This window comes from Eulemur rufifrons, chromosome 3 (assembly GCF_041146395.1).
Source record: "Eulemur rufifrons isolate Redbay chromosome 3, OSU_ERuf_1, whole genome shotgun sequence".
NCBI lineage: Eukaryota > Metazoa > Chordata > Mammalia > Primates > Lemuridae > Eulemur > Eulemur rufifrons.
The window spans coordinates 87,752,832-87,766,553 of NC_090985.1; the positions used below are offsets into that span (position 1 = coordinate 87,752,832).

The 13,722-nt window shown below is 41.8% G+C and overlaps 4 non-coding genes across 4 annotated transcripts; 1 reads left to right on the forward strand and 3 right to left on the reverse strand.

Moving 5' to 3' along the window:
• Window positions 1-1,276: 1,276 nt before the first annotated feature.
• Window positions 1,277-1,349, reverse strand: TRNAA-AGC (transfer RNA alanine (anticodon AGC)). Its single transcript has one exon. It is a non-coding gene; the product is annotated as a tRNA-Ala (tRNA).
• A 121-nt stretch (window positions 1,350-1,470) lies between these two features.
• TRNAY-GUA (transfer RNA tyrosine (anticodon GUA)) lies at window positions 1,471-1,559 on the reverse strand. The gene is given in 2 exon segments: window positions 1,471-1,506; window positions 1,523-1,559. It is a non-coding gene; the product is annotated as a tRNA-Tyr (tRNA).
• A 499-nt stretch (window positions 1,560-2,058) lies between these two features.
• TRNAY-GUA (transfer RNA tyrosine (anticodon GUA)) lies at window positions 2,059-2,151 on the reverse strand. The gene is made up of 2 exons: window positions 2,115-2,151; window positions 2,059-2,094 (listed from the first exon to the last, which is right to left on the reverse strand). It is a non-coding gene; the product is annotated as a tRNA-Tyr (tRNA).
• A 351-nt stretch (window positions 2,152-2,502) lies between these two features.
• Window positions 2,503-2,575, forward strand: TRNAR-ACG (transfer RNA arginine (anticodon ACG)). Its single transcript has one exon. It is a non-coding gene; the product is annotated as a tRNA-Arg (tRNA).
• Window positions 2,576-13,722: the final 11,147 nt, after the last annotated feature.

A 13,722-nucleotide genomic window follows, 5' to 3' on the forward strand; every position in this document is an offset into this window, starting at 1 on the left:
ACCCGCCCCAAACATGTGTCCTCCCCCGTGGTTTCGGGTGCATTTCTTCCTCTTCCTTTGACTTACTATTCATTTCTTGCTCTTTTGGTCTGCCAGCACCTCCCCTCAGCCAGCTGGAACACCCATAATCCCAAACTAGTAATTGGGACATATCATCTGATTAAAGGATTCTTTCTCTTACTTTAAAAATTTGTTTTTATGAACATCATGATATTTTCAGTGACTCACCACACATTCAATTAAAAGACTATTAAAAATAATAAAATGAGGTAAAAATGGAGACCACCCTAGAAAATGAAAGATACAGCAATAAACCACAGCAGGTTGTACACATTGGTAACAAAAGTGTACAGGTTACCTAGGACCTTAAAACGAGCATGACATAAAGAAATATGATTTATTTATTGCAATTCTCAAAAAGGATAATACAGTAGTATTTCTGCGTTTGGAAGATTTGTGTTTCGTCTGGGGAGAACTGCAGGATGACTTCAATAGCTTTTTTTGTGGCTGTATTCTAGAAAATTAGGATAGGCCAAATTTATTTCCAGAAAAGTCTTTGTGCGTGTTCTGTTTAATCTCTGAATATTTCTCAGAGTGTGTGTATGTGTGTTTGTTTTGCTTGTTTGGTTTTGTCGTGCCTTTGTCTAACAAAATTGTGCTCAAGGGCTGCCCTAGAGGGAACACTTTTTTCCCCTCCCAAATCATTCTCTCCCAGTGCTGGCCTCTAGTTAACTCTGCACAGTTACTTCCCAGGAGGACGACGCCACTAGAACCCTAGTCCTGCAGCAAGCCCCTGGGTCCAGGGCCGTGCTCCATTTCTTCACCTCTCCCTCATCGGCCTTTTCGTATCTGCCTGGGATCTGCCCAGAGCCCCGCACCTCGCCGTGCGGAGTTGAGACGCAGCGCAACAGTCTCGCTTCCCCGGCTTAGCAGACGTTTAAAATAATCAGCGTCCGTTTCCAATTTCTGTTTCTTGTTATATTTTTCCATCTGTGAGTCCCCCCAACTATGGTCAGCTTAACCTCAGACGGGACCCTGGAAATGCAGGCATCAGCCATTTGTGAAATAAAAATAACCAATTTAATGAAGTAAATGGGTCTACAACTTTAAAATTAGGAAGATAAACAGCTAGAACCCAACATCCCGTGTGCGGGAAGTTTTACAGAGCGGTAACCTGGAGCTCGCCCTACTCTTCACTCGCCTGACGTCCTAACGTTTGGCTTTGGTTCGGGCTGAGAGAATCGAAAGAAAAACCACGCCGGACCAGGAAGAAAACTGGAGGATGCGGGCATCGATCCCGCTACCTCTCGCATGCTAAGCGAGCGCTCTACCATTTGAGCTAATCCCCCACCGCTGGGCACGGCTGCTTATCTGTTCCTCTAGAGAAGGGTCAGAGCATTGCGACGTGAAGATAGATTTTCTAGGTCATACTTCGCAAGTGAAGACAAAGTGACAAAATGAACACTCCTCTCCTTCGAGCCGGAATCGAACCAGCGACCTAAGGATGGCCACGGGAACGCGCCTACAGTCCTCCGCTCTACCAGCTGAGCTATCGAAGGGAGCAAGCGGGGAGCCCAGGTGCCCGTTTATCCCCATCGGACTATGTCATTTACTAGGCTTCGTGTGATTCGTACTGTGTTCTTCTTCGGGTTCCCAGGTTTCTGGAGCACAAGATCCCTCTTCCCACGGACTTCACGCGGCCGGAGCGAGCCCCGGGGTCGCTGACGATGCCCGGGGCTCTGAGGAGAAGATCTCCGCTGGCCGCAGGGCGTTCGTCCCCTCCTGTGTGACTTGGGGACCCGGGAAATGCCATAGACGGCTAGGGAACAAGCCTAACCCGGTGCCCCAGCGGAGCGCAGACACACACCTGCGCTGGGAACCTGCCCGGGCGCGTACCCTCTTGGGGAACTAACTGAAAAAGACTTCCCCCGTGGGATGCCATGGGCCCACGCTGCAGCGAGAGCGCGAGCCCTTCCAAGTGCTCGTTACCAGTAACTGGAGTGGCGCCTTGTGGCGAGGGGCATAAATCGTCGGCAACTGGGAAAAAACACACCCGTCTCCTTCGAGCCGGAATCGAACCAGCGACCTAAGGATGTCTCCCGCTCAGGAATCAGCTACAGTCCTCCGCTCTACCAGCTGAGCTATCGAAGGGACACGGGACACCTTTTGCGTCTCCTGAGATTCAACACATAATAACCAGAATGTGTACCCAATCGGCCGGAGTGTCCACTGAGCATGCGCCGGGGGACTGAGCGTGCGGCGGCATGTTGTACGCATGCGCAGAAAGGCAGCCCTATTCTGGCTCGCGAGCCTGACTGACCCGGGAAATGACCCCAGCCTGCGCGTTCAGCGCCGGCGGTGCCAAGACTCCGCGACTCCCCCGCCACCCTCGCCTGCCTGTTGTACTTTTCCTTCGTAGTCCGCGTTGTCCCCTGAAGTGACTATCGGAGATGGTCTCACCAAGCTGTAATCGAAATGGCCTCCGGAATCAGCCCATGTGAGGGGCCAGTGGCGCAATGGATAACGCGTCTGACTACGGATCAGAAGATTGTAGGTTCGACTCCTGCCTGGCTCGATCTTTTTGTCACTTGGGTTTGTAAAACCAGATGTCATTATTCCCCTCGAGGTCCCCAAATGCCCACACTTTAGGTTCCTGCAGTGTGGGTCCGGAGAGCCTTCCGCAGCCGCTGCCCGCGCGAAAGCCGGGCTGGGAAGGGGCGAGGAGCCCGCGGTCCCTGCAGACAGAGCTGGTTCGACCGCAGCTTGATTCGTAGGCTCTTGAAAATTATTTTAAGACATTACAGTCACTAAATTACTAGAGAAAGTCACCCCACCCGCCCCCTACAATACAATGCAAAGAGAGGGAAGAAAATTAAAATTATTTAAAATTATCTCTTCGATCCGATTCCTATTTTACATTTAATTGTAACGAAGATATTCACTCCAGATAGGCCTGTCATCCTGCTTGTCTGCCTATTTTTGTAGGCAGAGAGGGCGAATAAATTGTTAATGATTTGGGGTGATGCTCCCACACTCCGTGCCCCTTCGCAGTTGTTAGCACCGCGTGAAAACCTTCTAACGACTTGGGTTCTGCCCTTACCCATCTTTAACCACGACTGCGTAATGTTGGTTTGAGCAAACTGAGTTTTCTGTGTTCATGTTATTATGTTAATCTTATTTGCAGAAGGGAGTTTGGAATTATTTCTTAAATCTCCCTGATAAAATAGCAATGCCCCAAAGTGAAAGCTTTGATAAAATGTTAAGTTAGGAAAGAGAAAAACCGAAGTTAGGGAAAAAGAAAGGACTAAATTTTTAAGTGGGAAAGCAGCTTCCTCACGCCTGCACAAACATGGTCAAAAGAAGCTAAAATTTTAGAGGAGAGCAAACAGACTATTTGAACAAAATAATGGTGAGTTTTGTTTCTTAGTGAACATTTTGCTATTTTTGCATGTAATAGGCTGATATATCTTTAAAGTTATATAACATTTCTGAGAGTTAAAAAAAATAGATCTTCAGGGGAAGTTGAGATGTGTTGCACCCCCTCTGCCCAAGTTCATGGACAGAACCATGTAAGTCAGGCTAAGAGGAAAGAGCCTCCCTCTTATTCTTACCTTCTCTTTATTTTACAGTGGTGGCAAGCAAGGCATTTATTGTCTGGAAGAGGTCACCTTCATTGCCATCATTGTATTTTGGCAGAAACCCGGGCCTCTGGTGCACCCTCTTCCCGGACAGCCAAACTTTCTGGAGTAACAGGTTCCAAGGGGGCCAAGACCATGATTTCTGACCTTCTTACTTGTCAGTGACAGAAAATCGTAAGAGCTAATGTAACTTACAGTGACACTTATTATAATGATGTAGGAGTGTCCTCAGGAATGTAACTAGACTTCCTTAAGGTTTCTTGTTGAGTGCCTCTTGGCTCCTCTCTCTGCTCCTCTAGCACACACAGTTGGAAACACGGTGCTGCTCCCACCCTACAAGTTCCTGAACTTTATCCCTCATAGTCGGTCACCCAAAGACTCACTTCTCTTTCTCAGGCCTGACTGCAAGACTCTCCATTATTCTGGCCTCATTTAGGTGCTCACCCCCTATGTCCAGAGATCAGGATTATTTGGATGGTTGGGCACATATAATTGCATCTCCTCCTTCCCAGGAGTGCAGTGAAAAGACAATAAAGATATACAAAAAGAAAAAGTCTATTATAACATGGAAAACTACAATAGGTACAATCAACAAACCAGAGAGTTTAAATAATTTCTGGGAGGTGGAAGTCAAATGAGATTGTATGGACGTATAGGTCCCATACGGAGAAAAACAACAGCTCAAAAGACCATTCTGCAAGCTAGCAGAGACAGAACCATTCTCCCTGTGAGCTCCCAAGAGGTTCCAGGCACAGAGGCAGCAGCAAAGAGGTCAGTTACCCGAAGCACTGTGCAGCTGCTGCTGAATTTGTTCCAAGTTAGAGCCCCCTGGAGAACTGCTGAAGCAAACTAATTTGCCTGGAGAGAGCCTGTAGGGTGCTTATAGGGGTAGGAAGTGAGGCAGAGTAGAGCCTAGTAATAGACATGGTGAGAACAGAAAGGCCAGCCCACCCCACTCTCAGAGTGAGTCCCTCCTTGAGTTGGCAGTTTGGGGGATCCCGGCCAGCATGACTGTTACCATTACCGACCCATGCACTGTAAGTGGAAAAAGCCTGATTGTCCTCAGGATCCAGGCATTTTATGGATATGAATCAATGTAGTCCTTCATTCAGGAGTATGGACAAATGTTTAACAGACATTTGAGAGGAAACAGCAACGAAAATTTAAAAAAGCAAGTCCAAGATGAGCAAATTAAATAAATGACCCAGGAGGAAACAGAGATAATGCATAGAATAGAACTAGTTTTTTTAAAATTCTTAGTGATACCCTCAGAGACATCTAAGAGGGTACTACAGCCCTGAAAACCAGAACATAATGATTTAAAAGGAGCAACTAGAGAATGATAGAGTTCTTGAAAACTAAAAGTGTGATTGCTAAGATGAAAAATAACATATTGGTCATGGCCAAAGATCAAATATGAAGATACAGAAGATAAAATGGAAAATACCTCCCAAGACACCAGACCACAAAAGCAAAAAATACAAAAATAAAAGTATGGATGATAGATCCAGAAGACTCCAAAACTGTCTAATAAAGAGTTCCAGAAAGGGAAAACAGTGACAATTCTGGGGAAGGAATGGAAGAAAGACATTGGTCATCAGATGGAAAGGGCTATCCAAGTTAGGATGAATGAAAAACAACCAGGCCTTGACACAGCCTAGTAAATTTAATTTTGAGGATAAAGGTGAAACCCTAAAAGCTTTTGGAGATTGGGGAAAACAAAACAAAATATTAATGCAAACAGAAAACAGGCTAGCTATGAAGAAATAAGAATTCAATTATGATCAGACTTTTTGTTAGCAATATTGGTTGTTAGAAGACAGTAGAGCGAGGCCTTCAAAGTTCTGCAGGGAAATAATGTTGAACCTAGGATTGCATACCCAATCAAAATAACAATCACATATGAGGACAAATAGTTCACACTTGTTAGGCCTCATAAAGTTTAAACCCATGATTCCTTTCTGAAAGAAACAAGAAGTAAATAAACGTTATTTGTAGATATTATACCAATTGAGTTCTCCAAGAAGATGAAGGTGAAACAGAATTAGAGTACAAAATTTTATGGTGGAATAATATGTGAATGGAAAAGGGAGGGCACAGGATTTAGTAGGGGAAGCCATCAGACACTGATTTAGACCTGACTGAGTCTCTGCCAGCTCCTTCAGTAGCTCCAGAGCAAAGATTTCCTTTTCGAGGGGTCTGAAGTTGGGCAGAAATGGCTGGGCCTTAGTACCACTGCCTTGCTCAATCATTGGCCAGAGGCTGCTTACCTCAATTGGAAAGCTGAGGTGGACAATGATTGAGTTAGCACCTGTGGGTTGTTAGGTAACCATGCTCCTGGCAGCTGGGCAGTGAGTTCTTTCTTGGAAGGCAATGTAGCTGCGTAGCTTTGTGTCTGCCCCACGGGCACCTCAGCAAAACACAGTAAGACTCTAAGAAGGAGGAGTACATAGGATTTAAGAAAAAAGGGAACCAACCCAGGAATTCAATGAAAATAAAATCTCAGGTTGACAGTGATACAGTAGGCTAAGAAAGCAATCAGGACAAATTAGGGAGAAAAAAAAAAAAGGTCAGAGGACTCTGGGAAGATTATCTTTCAAAAAGAAGTGGATTCTTTTATGACAGTAATGTGATTAAGGACCTGGAAGACCTTTGAAATATGATAAAGGCACATAGCATTTTTCTCAAAAAGACAGAACAAAGATACTTATGAATTTCTAAAAAATACAAAAAGTTTTATTAAAAAAAACAGCGTTCTAATATAAAGCAAACTGACAGATGGCACAATTTTGAGAAATTGATGGCATATGTTGTGGGCTGAATTATGTCATGTCACTATCCTTCTGCTGCAGCCTTTACCCCCAGCACCTCAGAATGTGACTGTATTCAGAGATAGGGTCTTTAAGAGGCAAAGTAAAAATGAGGTCATTAGGATGGGCTCTATCCAATACAACTGGTATCCCTATAAGAAGAGGAGATTAGGGCACAGAGGGAGATGGCAGGGAGAAGACAGCCATCTGCAAGCTGAGGAGAGAAGTCTCAGTAAAAACCAAACCTGCCACCACCTTGAATTTTGGCTTCTAGCCTCTGTAAGGGTAAGAAAATAAATTTTTGTTGTTAAAAGCCACCTAGTCTATGGTATTTTGTTATGACAGCTCTAGAAAACTAAACTACATGGGGATGGTGAAGAAAAAGAAATTTACTTTCTTTTTTGCATTCTTTGACATTGTTACCTTTTTGTTTAACTTAATGTATATTATTTCATATAGCATGTGTGGGTCAGATAGTCCCATAATTGTCATCTAATTATAGACAACATCTAATAAAAATTGCTTAAAAATTAAGGAACTGATGCCCAAAGATGTGAAATAACTTAAGTCATAACAAAATGCCATAGACTAAGGTAACAGATTTGAGCAGTGGCTGATAGGACCTCAGGCCTCCTGAGTCACAGCAGGGACCCTTTCCTGTGGCACTGCTTGGTATTCTTGTCCCCAGTTGGACACTTGGGTTAAGGAAACTGGACTAATGGCTGCTACTCTGGGAGGAAGGAGGTTGAAAGGCAGATTTGATGCTAGTATGGTTAGACAACGACCCCAACATTCTGGGAGTAGCAAAGTGTTCCATTTATTAAGGGGAATCATCTTCTCACTTCTAAAACTCAGAGGCCAAATCACCCAAATTGGTTAACAATAGTGCTCCAAGGAAGTGTGTCAGGACTTAATGAGATGTGAAGAAAAAAAAACATTGTTCAACTTGAAAAATTATACGTTAGACATTTGTACATTAAAGAGCTTTCAAATTCTTCCTCTCAGTTGAGGAAATCATTCTCTGGATCAGGAAACTCTTACCAGAAAGGTTAAATAATCTGTGCAGGGAGACCATCCAGGTTAGGGAAGCAGGGCTGAACTCAGGTTTGCTGACTCCACATCCATGGCTTTCTCTAAATATGTATTGTCTCCAAGAAGGGTATTTGTGAGAAACCACAGAGATAATGTTTACAAGATCAGAAAGGGAAACATTCTGGGGGAATGCCAGGGGAGACACACTTGATTCCCATTATTCATGTAATTAGGTTCCATAAAGTCATTTTGAACACTGATTCAGTAAATGCTGAGCCATCTCTCCCAGGGAGAACACAGGGTTAGATTCCTGCAAGCCTCAGGTTATACTGTTTTCATCACCTGATGAATATATAACCTTGTTTTATGCGTGTTGAAGGACACCTTATTTAATACAATTGACCCTTTGACAACACAGGTTTGAACTGTGAGGGTCCACTTATATGTGGATTTTTTTCAATAAACATATTGGAAAATTTTTTGGAGATTTTTGACAATTTGAAAAAACTTGCAGATCAACTGAGTATCTTAGAAATACCGAAAAAATTAAGAAAAAGTTAAGTATGTCATGAAATGCATAAAATATATGTAGATACTATTTTATCATTTGTTACCATAAAATATACACCAATCTATTATTAAAAAAGTTAAAATTTATTAAAACGTACACAAACACAGATTGTACATGGTGCCATGCACAGTGGAGAGAAATGTAAACAAACATACAGATGTACTATTAAATCATAGCTACATAAAATTAACTGTAGTACATACTGTACTACTACAGTAATTTTGTAGCTACTTCCTGTTGCTATTGCGGTAAGCTCAAGTGTTGCGAGTATCCACTTAAAATGCTATGTGACACTAATCATTTCCAAATGAGCAGTTCCTCTCTCTAGTAAATTGTGTATCACAGGCTGGGCGTGGTGGCTCACGCCTGTAATCCTAGCTCTCTGGGAGGCCAAGGCGGGCGGATCGTTTGAGCTCAGGAGTTTGAGACCAGCCTGAGCAAGAGCAAGACCCCGTCTCTACTAAAAAAATAGAGAGAAATTAGCTGCACAACTAAAAAAAAAAAAAAAAATATATATATATATATATATATATATATATATATTAGCCGGGCATGGTGGCACATGCCTGTAGTCCCAGCTACTCAGGAGGCTGAGGCAGGAGGATTGCTTGAGCCCAGGAGTTTGAGGTTGCTGTGAGCTAGGCTGACACCATGGCACTCTAGTCCAGACAACAGAGTGAGCCTCTGTCTCAAAAAAAAAAAAAAAAAAAAAAAAAAAATTATGTATCACAGTAAAAAGTGATTACTCGTGGTTCTCAAGGATTTTTCATCCTGTTTAGTGCAATATCATCAACTCTGAATAACACCATGGGACCCAAACACACTGCCACTCGTAATGCTGGAAGTGCTCCCAAGAAGCATAGAAAAGTCATGACATAACAAGAAAAAGTTGAATTGCTTGGTATGTACTGTAGATTGAGGTCTGCAGCTGCAGCTGCCCGCCATTTCAAGATAGATGAATCCAACATAAGGATTATAAAACAAGAAAAGGAAATTTGTGAAGCTGTCACTACAGCTACACCAGCAGGCACAAAAACCTTGCACCATTGGGGAAATACCTTTTTATCTTGTATTGAAAATGCAACCTTTATTTGGGTACAGGATTACTATAAGAAAGGCATACCTATAGACTAATATGATTTGGGATAAATCAAAGTCAGTACATGACAACTTAAAGCAAAAGGAAGGTAAAGAACCTAAAGCTAGAGTATTTAATGCCAGCAAAGGATGGTTTGATAATTTTAGAAAGAGATTTGGCCTAAAAAGGGTCAAAATAACAGGAGAGGCTGGCCGCAATGTCTCATGCCTGTAATCCTGATGCTTTGGGAAACTGAAGCAGGAGGATCGCTTGAGGCCAGGAATTCAAGACCAGCCTAGGCAACATAAGGAAACCCCCACCTCTACAAAAAAATAAAAAATACAAAATTAGCCAGGGTGGCTCCTGTAGGCCCAGTTACTTGAGAGGTAGAGGTGGGAGGATCGCTTGAGCCCAGGAGTTGGAGGTTAGAGTGAGCTGTGATTGGGCCACTGCACTCCAGCCTGGGAAACAGAGTGAGATCCTGTCTCTAAAAAGATAAAAAATAAAACCTTAGGAGAAGCACCTGCGCTGACCAAGAGGTAACAGATGAGTTCCCAGATGCTGTTAAGAAAACCATTGAGGAGAAAGGGTGTCTGCCTGAACAGGTTTTTTAATACAGACAAAAGTGCCCTATTCTGGAGCAGAATGCCACAAAGGACGTTTATTAATAAGGAAGAGAAGTCAGCACCAGGATTTAAGGCAGGAAGGAATAGGTTAACTCTACTGTTTTGTGCAAATGCAATCGAGTTTATGATCAAGACTGTTTTTATCTGTAAAACTGCTAAACCCTGAGCCATCAAGGAAAAAAAGATAAACACCAGCTGCTTGTCTTTTGGTTGTACAGCAAGAAGGCTTGGACAATGAGAATATTTTTCTGGATTGATTCCTTAGATGCTTTGCCACTAAAGTCAGGAAGTACACTTTGCTAGAAAAGGGCTGCCTTTTAAAGTTCTTTTGATACTGAAAAATGCCCCTGGACACCCAGAATCCCATGAGTTCAACACCAAAGGCAACAAAGTGATCTACCTGCCCCCAGACACTATGTCTCTATTTCAGCCTCTAGATCGTGTCATAGAACCTTTAAGGCCCATTACACACGATACTCTGTGGAAAGGATTGTCAACACTATGGAAGAGAATCCCAAAAGAGAACATCGTGAAAGCCTGGAAGGATTACATCATCGAAGATGCCATCATTTGTTATTTTAAAAAGGCTGTGAAAGCCATCAAGCCAAAAACAATAAATTCCTGCTGGAAAAAACTGTACAGTTGTTGTACATGACTTCCCTGGATTTATAACAGAGCCAATCAAGGAAGTTACAAAAGTGATTGTGGATATGGCAAAAAAGGTAGGAGGTGATGGGTTTCAAGATATAGATCTTGGAAAAATTCAAGAGAAGACCGGAGAAATTAACACGAGATGACTTGGTGGAGACGAATGCCTCCAAACCAGTGCCAGACAATAATGAAGAAGCAGTGCTGGAAAACAAGCTGACATTAGACAAACTTGCAGAAGTGTTCTGATAATTCAGGATGGCTTTTGACTTCTTTTATGATGTGGACCTTTCTATCATATGGGCACTGAAACCAAAGTAAATGGCAGAAGAAGGATTGGTACTGTATAGAAAGATTTTTAGAGAAGTGAGAAAGCAAAATAGTCAGACAGAAACTACAATGTATTCCCATAAAGTTACACTGAGTGTGCCTGCTCTCTCTTGCCTCCCCTTCCACTGCCCCCACCTATTCTGCCTCCCCTGAGACAGCAAGACCAACCCCTCCTCTTCCTCCTCCTCCTCAGCCTACTCAATGTGAAGACAAAGAGGACAAAGAACTTTATAATGATCCACTTCTACTTAATGAGCAGTAAATATATTTTCTCTTCCTTATGATTTTCTTAATAGCATTTTCTTTTCTCTAGCTTACTTTATTGTAAGAATCCAGTATATAATAGAGTATACAATATGTGTTAATCAGCTGTTTATATTATCAGTAAGGCTTCCAGTCAACAGTAGGCTATCAGTAGTTAAGTTTTGGGGGACTCACAAGTTATACATGGATTTTCGATTGTGCAGGAGGTCAGTGCCCCCAGCCCCTGCACTGTTCAAGGGTCAACTGTATATACTGTTGGTTCATTAACATTGCACTCACTGCCAATAGCACTGTAACTCGTGCCTGAAGAAAGCTTATCTAACACACGTGTTTTCTCCCTAACACATTCTTGAGCTTAGGAACACTAGACAGCACTTCAGCACTGTGCTTGGGGGCCATTTTAAACAGCAAAATCACAAAAAAAAAAAAAAAAAAAAAGGCACAAATATGTGAAAACAAAATATGGCACTAAGTAAACCATGGAAAGGACAAGGTGAGGGGAAGAGAAGGGATGATAGAGGAAGTCTTCGAATTTGTTCTGGAGAAAGTCACAGGGAGTTAAGAAGGGAGATTACTTAGAGGAATCTCCTTGAGCTGCAAAGGGCAGTTGAAGAGGAAGGTAGATAATAAAGGGAGTGACAGGAGTGAGCATATTCTCTTGAAAATAAGAGAACTCTGGGAAGGAGTTGGCAGGGAGTGGGAGGTGGACAGCGTTAGTTGTTGGAAACACAGGATCATCCTGCAATATAGTGCAGCTGTTAATATTGTGGCCTCTGGACCAGCCTGCTCCACTCCCAACCAGCTGGGTGATCTTGGCCAAGTTACTTGACCTTTTTGTGTTCTAGTTTCTTAGTCTAAAAATGGGGAATGATGATGGTGCTAGTACTTGTCTCATAAATTGTTGTATTAAGTGAATCAGCATAAAGCTCTTAGGGTAGTGTCTGGTACTAAGCACTCCAGCTATTGGTTATTATTCTTCATTGGGAAGATTTATTAATACTTTTAATTTAAGAAAGAATGAATTGTCTTTCACAAATACCAGTAAATGCACCTATGATCTTAAAAGCCAACACTTTCAAATCCTCTATTTTAGGGGACAGGATGTGGTAGGAAGAGGTAAGAGAGAAAGCCAAGAAATGCAGAACATAAGCAGGGAAACAAATTGTTTTATTTTCTATTAAAACTTTACCCTCTTACTCAGGATAATATGTATCTTTCATGTTTTGGTAGCTAAAAATTTAATTTCTTAGTGTGTTACACATTGATTTAAAAAATAACTTCCATGCCAAATACAATAAAGTAAACTTCAAAATGAAAGCATTTTATATAAAACCATTATGCTAATAAGTTAATCAATGAATAGACTTAGTTTTTTTCATTGCCTGATGGCTTTCATTTATTACTTTTAAACCTAGGTTAGCTTTAAAATATTGCTTTCTGGAATTATAATACAATATAATACGTTTCTGCAATTATAATACATAATCCCCAAATGGCAGTTTAATAATTAGTTAATATATATATGCCTAAATAGATCATTTTAAAATTTTTAACAAAATGTTGGGATTTCATTCCCAAAGTGAAAATCTGCACTAAAAACTTTCCCCCAATTATTCTTCACCAGAAAAGAAAATGTGTTATATATGAAAACTTTGAGACAAGAAGATGAATCTGGACATCTCAGGAGTGGAGATACTGGGGTATCAGAGGAGATTACTCAAAAGTAAAGGAAAAAAACCCTTGCTAGCTAGGATTCCCTCTTTCTGGCCCTGGGAACAAGGATGTGCCTGGTGGGCTCTCAGGCATTGGGGAAGCTGATGATCCGATTTTCAGCTATTAGAAGGCTCAATTGGCAGCCCAGTGGTGAGCAGGATATATTAACAGATGTCCTATAATTGCTGATTTGATTCTAGGAATTTAGTTTTGCTTTTTGGGGACAGCCCTGGAACAGCAAGACAATTCCAGAAAGTTGTATCACACTTACCCTTTCATTTGGCACTAAGTATGTTTAGGTCTTTTTTTTTTTAGAGAAAGGCTTTTCCCAGAAATGGCTTATGTTGTGAGAATTAATCAATTAATCAACAGGTATTAATATTTATTAGTTTCCTACTTTGTTTTTAGCACTGTGGGGAATACAGATGTAAACTCTGATTCTAAGATGCAGTTCTGAAACTCACTTCTAATTGGAGTCATCTACAACTTGGAAATGGCTTTGTTTTACAAAACCCAGTCATACAGGACTTAATTTCTAGCCATTTATAGTCTAGGGTTGCTCAGGAATTATATAGAGATGAGTGTTACCTAGGTGCTTAGGAGGGCTGCAGGCTGGAGAAACGGTCTGGAAATCAGGACATGCACATCTTGGCAGGCCATTATCTTGCCCATCACAGAGATCACGTAGCCTTAGTTGGAACCCTCTGTGTAAGTCACAGAATCAGGCAGTGCACTACCGGGTGAGCCCATTTCCAAACTAGGCCATGGCAAATGTGTTTTAGCCTATGTACCGTTTGAAATGTAGAAACAGAATGTCATTTATTCTCAAATAATTAAGATTTATGTATTTTGGTATAGAAAAATGCGTATGTATTTTTTTCTATTATGTTCTAATGTAAGAAAACAGGAAAATAAATGGATGACTCATGAAACCTTATGAGACATCTCCCACTCTGGTAGCATGGTGCCCAGGGTTAGGTAGTGAGCCCCTGAAGTGTGCTGTTCATCCGGC